Source organism: Stylophora pistillata, chromosome 8, assembly GCF_964205215.1.
Source record: "Stylophora pistillata chromosome 8, jaStyPist1.2, whole genome shotgun sequence".
NCBI lineage: Eukaryota > Metazoa > Cnidaria > Anthozoa > Scleractinia > Pocilloporidae > Stylophora > Stylophora pistillata.
In genome coordinates, this window is record NC_142526.1 from 6,043,707 (window position 1) to 6,054,132 (window position 10,426).

The 10,426-nt window shown below is 36.7% G+C and overlaps 1 long non-coding RNA gene across 8 annotated transcripts in view; it reads left to right on the forward strand.

Annotated features, from left to right (window-relative positions):
- LOC148724642 (uncharacterized) overlaps positions 1 to 9,603 on the forward strand; it is a 34,533-nt gene extending 24,930 nt beyond the window's left edge. For 7 of the 8 annotated variants that reach the window (XR_015990988.1, XR_015990987.1, XR_015990983.1 and 4 more), the window contains 4 exons: positions 3,300 to 3,343; positions 3,887 to 3,922; positions 7,199 to 7,357; positions 9,433 to 9,603. This is a non-coding gene — a long non-coding RNA (uncharacterized LOC148724642). Of the gene's footprint in view, positions 1 to 3,299; positions 3,344 to 3,470; positions 3,530 to 3,886; positions 3,923 to 7,198; positions 7,358 to 9,432 lie in introns of all 8 variants that reach the window. The other variant, XR_015990985.1, reaches the window with a different exon arrangement.
- The last annotated feature ends 823 nt before the right edge of the window (positions 9,604 to 10,426 follow it).

Sequence of the window (10,426 nt, forward strand, 5' to 3'; positions counted from 1 at the left end):
AGGTCTTTTTTCCTTTCCCTAATTGTTAACTGGTTATTGGACTATGTGTCACTGGTATACTTACTGTGCAGACGAACATGTACATCTAAGTTTTCCTCACATTATCACCCATGGATCGCATGTTAGGGTCACAAGACAAATACATAATGATCAACAACTTTAGAAGGTCTTGATTGTTTAACAAATTCTCCTTCTTAGCACCTTAGAAAATAGGAGATCTGGACACTGATGTCAAGCTTAAAAGACTTATGACAATTTATGATAAATTACGTGACACATATAAGAATTTTTGAAGACCGCTGAGTCAAATTTTCAAAATGGCGGGTCTGCCGGGTCTATGTGTTTTTTCCTTCGTCTGAGGCAGGGAAACCTTATGACTAAAGTAACGTCAGATCAAGAGGCGAAAATGAACAAGAAGAGAAAGAGAATGGAAAACAGGAAGAAAATGTATGTATGGATCATTTGATTCCTACGGGAAATCTACCACGACAAGGCTAGGAATCGTCTCCTTCGATGATTGAAAACTCAAAGATGTCCGTAAGGGCTACTTTTATGATTTCCATGGTCAGAACCATGTGTATTTGATTGCAAAAATTATTTTCTTATTGTATTTGTTGCTATTGGAAATGATAACTCTATGTAGCCAGAAGTTTTGCCAGATGATTGGCACCAGTACTTAATAACAAATCGAAGCCAGAACGAGCAGACATAAACGTTCTTGTATTATGTTAATTGTTTTCTTCTTCTGTACTGTAGTGTCTAAAAATGAAGAAGTATGCCACAAAAGGCAGCCACGAAGGCGAACAACAACAGTACACACAGTACACGTTTCTTTAATGATCTTCCCGCGCTCACACTTTCCCGGATGTATACTTTTACATAAACAACCGCTGTCCTAGTATACTACATTCCCTCTCTTTCTTCGCTTAGATGGTTGACCTCGAAAGACAGAAACATTACAAACTTCCACTTTGTTTAGACACCGTAAAAGTTCAATTCGATTCCAAATGTTCAAGACAAAAATCACGCTAAACATAAACATAGCCTTGGCTGTTCAGCTTATAAAACAACGTTTCAATGTCACTCATGTAATAACAACGAACAGTAATATGAAAATGCCAATGTCACTAGTTTTAGTACAGAACGTAGTCACTCAGAGCCTTTGGACGGCTCGTAATTCTGCCGGATCTTCTCACATGCTGCTCAGCTGTAGGTACAGTAGAAGGTACATCTTCTGGTGGTGATTCAGCCATTGGTACTTGATCCTCTGCCACAGGTGGCGTCTCAAATGACTTAGGTTCAGTCTGTGGTTTAGCGTCATTTTGTGGCGTTTCCTGTTCTTCTAGGTCTGGCATATTAAAGGACTTAATATGCTGAAGGCTGCGTTTGTACTGGACACCTTGAGGCGATCGCAACACCACCTGGTCCCCATAACGAGATATCACCTGATATGGTTCCTTCTCATAGCAAGGTGACAGCTTATTTTCTTTCTTCTTCTCAAGCAGAACACTGTCTCCTTCTTTCACATTTCGATCTCTGGCATGGAACTTCTTGTCCACATAGTCCTTGTTAAACTGCTTTCTCTGATTGTCCCGATCACGAACGGCTTGGTCGCTCACTTCTACCTCCTCCTCTTCAACATTGACAAGCTCAGGCATTTTAGTTGTCAGCTTTCTCCTAAACAATAACTCGGCGGGACTCTTTCCTGTGGTTGAATGTGGCGTGGACCTGTATGCCAAAAGGAACCTGTTTAGCTCCTCTCTCCAGTTCTTTCCTTCTGCATGGGCTGCTCTCATGGACTTCAGAAGTGACCTGTTTTGCCTCTCTACCTCACCATTAGCTCTTGGCCATAGAGGTGTTGTGTAATGGTGATCAATCCCCATTTCATTCAGGTAATCTTCTACTTCTTTAGATACAAGATTTGAGCCATTGTCGGTACGCAGACCTTTAGGCAACCCATGTCTTGCAAATTGGGCATTCAAGCAATGAATGATGGTTTTGCTGGAAGTTGTTCGGATAACATCAACCTCTATCCACCGGCTGTAATAATCAACGAGAACTAACAAATGTTCCCCAGAAGGTAACGGACCCATTAGATCCACAGCTACTTCTTCCCATGGTTGGTTGGGTAACGGTGCTGACTTCAATGGTGGGGGTGGAACGTTCTTTGTAACCATCTGGCACCCGTAACACTCTGCACATCTTTTCTCGGCATCACGATCCATAGCAGGCCACCAGACTTTTGTTCTAAGTCTCTCCTTTGTCTTTGTGACTCCTTGGTGCCCCTCGTGTGCCAAACTAACCACTCTCTTGCGAAGTGCTTGGGGTATAACAATTCTTGTCCCCCGGAGAATTACATGGCCAATAAAAGTCAACTCATTGCACACTGGCAAATACTGCTTTGGGGCATTGTCCCATTTCCCTTCGATGAGACAATTCCTGAGTGCTTGCAACTCAGAGTCTCGTGCTGAGACTTGTTCAATCTCTTTGATTCTCAATGCAGCAGGGACAGCATGTAGAGCTATCGCGCGTACATATCCATCATCTTCCTCGTCGCCAATTTGTAGTGTCTAAAAATGAAGAAGTATGCCACAAAAGGCAGCCACGAAGGCGAACAACAACAGTACACACAGTACACGTTTCTTTAATGATCTTCCCGCGCTCACACTTTCCCGGATGTATACTTTTACATAAACAACCGCTGTCCTAGTATACTACATGTACAGAATTTGGTATGCTCGATGGAACCAGATTTATTTGTTCTTAGGAAGCCTAGTGAATTGAATGTAGGTCAACTATAGTTTACATACATGTTTAGGTGTCTGAAAACACGGTAGTGACTAAAACGAAGTCCCCCCACCAAAACGAAGACCCCCTACCAAAACGAAGACCCATTACCAAAACGAAGACCCATTACCAAAACGAGGATCCATTAATGAATTCGTTCTGTTCATGAGACACACTACGAAAACGAAGATCCTTACGGAAATCTTGAATTCTGAATTTGGCGCGTCTGTAATTTATTGCGGAATATTTCAACAGTAGAGCCCTGTAGAGCTTTAAATGGGACTACTTCAAAGCTAAAACGAGATTTAATCGAAGAGACATGACATGAAAAGGACAGTCTGCAGGGAAAGTGTTAAGGTTCACTTCTTTGCTTTTATCTTAACAAGCTGCTTTTCAATTTTCCAAAAATTGTGCTTTAAGACTGCAAACAAAAGTTTAGATTAGCTATTTCCTCAATTATTTCCTTCAAATTATGGAAGGATAACTGATCAAAAATATTTTTGTTTTTGCAGTTGAAATGATCCTGCTGTAGATCTTGTAGGAGTAAGGGAGAAAAGTAAGTTAAACGATTATCATTATTTTCCTTGTGATGATCTGACTTGACCTAGGGCCTCAACCTAAGTTAAGGAAAAGCTTGCAGTGAGTAGCAAAGAGAGCTTGGTATCCTGTGTTTATGTCTATAGGATGCACATTTTGCCTTTCTACATGAAATGATGGGCCTTAAGTAAATCGAAGCATTCAGGTTGGTTGTTACTGGGTCTGTGTTTTGTCATGCAGACTGTTTCCATCATTCCAGCTTTGGGACAATGTTCCTCAGTTTTAGTCGGTTAGAAGTTAACATTTCATATTTGTCAGTCAGTAGTTTCTATTTTTAGAAAACCTTCACACTCAATGCAAAGAGTAGGGAACGTAGCTCCTGGTGTTGTGATCTGGCCATGGTATTGTTTATATAGGTCCCCAATTAAACCAGCTTTGAGCTGAACTAGGCCAGCCTGTCTAAATATTGCAAACACATACTTATTATCAGGTTTTACTTTATATATTAATTTGTGAAGGACTAAAAGTAAACATGCTCAACAACAAGTTCCCCTTTTTTTAGGGCACCTGGGCATGTGGAGCCAGCATCAGGAAAAAAGTAAGTTATCTAGAATTTGGTGTAAATGTAATAGGGACCTAAACAAACCACAATGGCAGTGACAATGAGGATGTGGCAAAAAGAAACCTACTGGACAGAACAATAGCTCAGCAATTGTGTTAGAAAACTTTTTACACTTGTCATTTGTCCTTTGCAAAACATCATCATGAAAGCGTCAAAATTTTTGTGGTCTGAGAGCCAAAACCCAACAACAAATTACTCAAGTTTCCATTTGCTGCTCAGGGCAGCAAACATGCATTATGCTGAAGTCAAAGTGTGGCACAATTAGAATGTAAATGTATACAAGTACACTCAGTACATGATGAGTTATGATAAGGTAGCAGTATACTTTAAGCTAAGAGTCATCATTAAAACTATGTAATAGTTATAATAATTATAAAAGGCAAAAGATTGATGTTCAAATCAGACTTGTTGGCATCAAAATTGTTCCATCTTGCATATGAAACAAAGTGTTTGCTGGCAAAGGGGTGCCTTTAAGAAAAGTTTTCTTCCTCTTTTTAATTTTTATAGTGAGTTATTGCATTCATAACCCCATAGACACCACCTCTAAAAACAAGCAAATAACATATTATAGAGATTACAGTAGTTTTTGCAAAGAGCAATATTTAGCTGACCTCAGCCAAATTAACTGGCCGGGTTTATATTCCACCTCCACTGATCTTCATGAGATAACTAATGCATGTATGAACAAAGTGAAATATATTGTCAATAAGCATGGCCCTTTAAAAAAAGTAACCAATTCTAAAATGAAACAATTCAACAAACCTTGGTTGACACAAGGGCTTTTAAAATCAATTAAAAAGAAACAAAGGATGAATAAATCACAGTAAGAACTCAAGGAAGATACAGGAGTTCAAACCGAAGTTGAATCAAATTATCCTTCTAGGATCATAAGAAATAGTAAGGTCTACACTAATGAACTTGACATTGCTAACCAATTTAATCAGTACTTCACTACGATTGGCTGTGATCTTGCTAGTGTAATAGGCTCCTTGCACTAAGAAGCCACGTGATCTTTTCCGCCATGTTGGAGGGCAAACAAATCGGTTGCTAGGGGAAACAATGGTTGCCTCGTGGATGACGAAAGGGGAGTGACAGAAATATTTGCTCTACTTGCTTCTTTGTTTCGGAACAAAACGATCTTTACCCACTGAGAACTCTCAAAAAGAGCAACTGTAATAGTTGCAGACCTACTGATGTATTTGATGTGTCGGAAAGCTCCATATTTGCTTGTGTTTTCGCGTGTGTATAATCCGCACTTTGCCAACTGGTATGTCATATCATATTTTTTAAACTCCCTTTCAACGCCGGTTTTCTCTATTTTGTAAGTTGATATTGTTAGGCGATGATAGTTGGGTCAATGTAGCTTCCAGAATGGTAGCGAATAAAACATTTCTGAGTGAAGGTGAGAAAAAATAAGTTTTTTTCCTTGTATCCTCACTATATACTGGTTCTATTTCAGATAAAGAGATCACAGAGTGTTGTGGAATTTTAGATCTTTTGGAGCCTAATAATAGTGTGATGGCTGATAACGCTTTTAATATTGATGATCTATTATGTAGTAAAGGGGTAAAGCTAAACCTTCCACCATATCTTTTAAATGGTGCACAGTTTTCAACAGAGGAAGTCAAAGAAACAAAAACCATAGCTAAAGTCCAGATTCATGTGGAGAGGGCCATACGCCGAATTAAAGAATATCATCTTTTCAACAATGAAATTCCTTTGTCACTTTTGGGCACTGTTAATCAGATGTGGACAGTGGCATGTTTGGTTGTAAATTTTCAGGGACCATTAATTTTGAAAAATAATCTGTCTTAGCAGGTGCCACAGGGTGTTATCATTATACATATTACAGTGATGTAAGTGTTCTCACAAAAAATAGTTAAAATAAAACATGTCAACCTTATCTTTACATTCTTGGGAAAAAATAGGATCAAATACTGTTCTTTGGCAAAAAAACAAATCATCATTGATGTAACAGAAAAAGTCACACCAATCCAGGCCAGAAGTACCTAACTGGCATTGTACTTGTAAAAAAAAAAATCAAAAAATCTTGAGGCAGCTATGAACTTAGAACTTCAGAGAGTAATTAAATACTCTAACCTCAATAAACTGTCTATTAACATGAAGAAAAGAAATTTTATGGTAATAACATCTCCACAGAAGCCAACTATACAAAATATTAATATTTCAAACAGTGATCGCAAAGCTAGTATCAAATATTTAGGCATTTATTTAGATGAGCATTTGAATTGGAAAACTCAAATAGCACATGTACAAAGCAAACTGAGTGAAAACCTTGGAATCTTCTACCAACTGTGAAATTACTTAAATTTAAAGATGCTAAGACAACTGTATTATGCACTTACTTACTCTTATCTTAATTATATAACAATCCAACAACTGTTCCAGCAATTTTCCATAATTTTTTAATACTGTCCTATAACAGCTGTCCACTCCTATAGCACCAAAGCTTCATTTCCACCGACCACAAGTCAGAACTAACATAGGCAAATTTACTTTTAAGTACTCTGCTTCTGTTATATGGAAAACTGTCTCCTTGGCATTGAAAAAAATATTTAAAAGGTTTAAGAAACTTTATATGGCCCACTCAATCTTTTGTCAATCAAGTAATATATGATCTGTCTAATGATCAAATATATAGTATGTAACTACCCATATGTAAATAACTATGATAATAACAGAGTTAATAATAATAATAATAATAATAATAATAATAATAATAATAATTGTCCACTTATATTTCAGTCTTTGTTGCCACTGCTGCTGCTGTTGTTGCTGGTGATGTGTTGCTCTTTTCCTCCCCTTTGTCTCTGTTTGAGCTTTTGTTCATTGTCGCTGTTGTTTGTTTGTCTGTCTGTCTGTATGTGTCTGTTTTTTTCTTATTAAGCTTGTCCTGAAGAGATTTCTTACTTGGTTCAGTATATCTCTAACATACCTTACATTATATACACATAATTCTCTCTTGCACATCCATCCTAGGCTCTACAAAGACTTTCCACCTTTTTCACTATATACCAATAAAAGTCAGTGCCATTTCTTTGTTTATCTAAAAGTAGGTGGTGGCCAACTAGAAAGCCTTCACACATTTTTATAATCTGTACTTTATCTTATTCTGTAATCATTTGTTGCAATTAAGCTTTTTTATATCTATGTTAATTTTATGTAAATAGTGTGAAATAAATGAACCGTGAACCTTAACTTGCCTAACTGATTGTAAATTCTCTTCTCTAGTTGCTTCACATTTCCTTGTAAATTAGTTAGAAGAATTTGGTGTTGGATCAAGAAAATAACTTCTACCTGATAAGTCTTATTATCACTGACATGACCTTGCGGCTCTGTGCATGCAAGCTCATGGAAAACCATTCTCTTTGGGCTCTGGGTGCCATTAAGGTAAGGAGTAAAATATGTAAGTAAAGGTCATTGAGCTATTGGTATAATAGTTCATACATCTCATTTGATTGTTTAACCCACGATCTTATTAGTAATTCTCCTTACTGTCTGCTCTACAATTCTTATAATGTGAATTTGGAGAATTGCTTAAATAGTGCTTTACTGCGAAGGATCGTGCACATATACGTTTCATAACCGCAGTTCATATATATGTATTTCATATGTTTGTTGTTTGATTTATCATCTTACGGGTTTATGTCGAATTAATTAGATGGCCTGCTCCCAGTTGGCTCGTTAGCTCAATTGGTAGAGCGCTGCACTAGTATCGCAGAGGTCAGTGGTTCGAATCCCGTACAGGCCTGAATTTTTTTCAGGTCTGATTTTCACTATTGCTTCAATAGTGCTTTACTGCGAAGGATCGTGCACATATACAATTCTTATAATGTGAATTTGGAGAATTTTGGTATTGGATCAGCAAATAATCCCTAACTGATATATAAACAAAAGCCTCCATTTGGCACAAAAGTATCCATGGACATTATCTGTTCTGATATGTGAGAAGGTTTTGTGAGAATGAAGGTCAGGGAAATCTGTGAGCTTCAAGGAACAGATAATGTCCAAGGACAAATGTATGAGCATATTTTCGCAGCAAATTGAGGTTCTTGTGTTTAGTATCCTTCAGATATTTTTCAATGCTTGGCGAAAATGTTTACAAACAGCTTACTGTTTACGGCATGGGATGTTCACTTTTCAGTGTCCTCTAATAAGATTTTGTGAAGTTACAAAAAAACCATGTAACAATCGCACAACGTTTCTCATCTTGAATTAAATTTTAAACACAGGTTTTTCAGTGTTGGACATATGGTTTGAAAAGTGGGGAATATCACTTGGGGTATATCTTTGGGCAAGCAAAAGTATTCATTGAATTATAATTTTCTTTATTCTCATCACTTGTCTGCTTGATGTTGTGCGAAAAAATTCTGTCCTGGTTACTCACAGGAGTTTAGTGAGGGATTTATTATTCCATTATTATTTCATTTTCTTGTATTTTAACTTGTTCTGGTTTTACAGAGCTTAGTGCCAATCAAATATAATACGGCCTGCATGAAGACAAAAACAACACAAATGAAAGCATCAGAACATTTTTTGTAATTGACAAAAAAATCTGATGCATTTAAAAGTTGGTAGCTTAAAAAGTCAAGCCTAAAATATGGAATGAAAGCAAAGTTTAAATGATTCAGCGTGTTTGTATAGTATTAAATATATTAATCAGTAGTTTCACTAGCAACCTTTGTGGCTTCCCTTGGTGTTGATGTATGGATTCCATGAAAATGGGTTCCCACTCCACTGATGAGCAATGTCTTGACCAATGGATAAAAAAGGAACAAAGCGTATGCAAGGGTGGGGATGAGTGTGTAAAATAAACATCAAAGTTAGGTGTTAAAATTGAGGGAGCGACTTCTGTAACAACAGCACGCTCCTAAACTCAATTTAAAATTGTAAAAAATATGTTATATATTATTAAAATAAAAAATAAAATCAAATTAAAATAAAATAAAATGAAGTTAAAATATTATACAAGAGTAACTATTAGAAAGAGGGGGCAAAGCATTTAGGGTTTAGGGTAAAATTGCTAATGTTATATTAGAGTTTTGGTTATAGTTAAGAGTTATATTAGGGTTAGTGTTAGATTAGGTTTGGGGATAGGGTTAGTGCTAGATTAGGGTTGGGTTAGGGTTAGGGTTTGGGTGGGGTAAAGGTTAGTAATAGGTAAGGGTTTGCTTAGGGTTTGTGGAATGGTGTCTCTGTTTTTTAATCGTAGGAAGGGAAAAGGGGTTATTGATAGGATAGGAATAAAGGATTATTGATAAAAAGAAAGTATTCTCTTTTTACAATTATTTTTATGGACAGGTGACTGCAGGAATGTGAAGGATAAAATATGGAATGAAAGCAAAGTTTAAATGATTCAGTGTGGTTATTCTTATGCTGTACTTTCTGTTTGTAATCTTCCCATTCTAAACTGATGGAGTACTGATTTTATATTTACAGTGTACTTCTGTCTTTTATTATTTCAGATGGACTGACTTCACTTTTTTTTTTCCTTTGTTGATTTGGACAATGGCCTTTTTTTGTGCCTGATTGTAATTATTTGAGCTGGACTATAACTGGTTTTTCACCTGATTTGAGAAATAAAGCTATTACTGACAAAGTCTTGTGTTAAGAACATGTAAACTGTTTTGAAACAAGCTGGTTATACAGATTAGTTAACCTCCTAGAGTGACTAGTATCTAATTTCTCCTCACAATATCACCCCCTGAGTCATACATATTAAGATTGAGAGAGTAAAGGAAATGATCACCAACTAAAGCTCTTGATTGTTAAAGAAATTCTCTTGGTCAATACCTTAGGAAATGTATCAAGAACAGTATGGAGAATATGTACACTGATGTCATGGTGTAGAGAGTTAAGCCAGATTGCACTCCTCATTTCACACCACTGTGGTCATAGTTTTATGCTATGAAGTGCTGCTTACTAGGGAAGTTTTAAAGGGACATCGTTTTTGTGAAAATGGGGGTTGATTTGAGGAAATGGGAGTTCGATTTTCGAAAATCGTAACTGAGTGTTGGTTTTTAGAGCTCATTCTATAAATAGTGTCACATAGAAGCATGAAGTGAAGAGCAATCTTAACAGTGTAATAATTCTGATACAGCTAAATTTAATTAGTTGAAATTCACTCGGCAGTGATGAATTATCTCAATAAGGAAAATCCTGGAGTTGTAAGAACATCTATTGAGGATTTTCTGAGACTGTCCATAAAACCTGTTTAGTGGGATTTCCCCATAACATGAGGAAAGTGATAGCAATTGACATGCCATGGTATTTATATAATAGAAAAAATATGGATATCATATTAGATATCCTGCATTCAGTTGTTGTAAATACTAGAGTGTTTTTGTACATAATTAGGGCTTGCCTGCTACTGTTACCATGATAAAATGTAAGGTATAACAAAATAATAAGACTCTTGAAGATGCTGCTTTGGTTGTGTTGAAACTGTGCTGATCACTC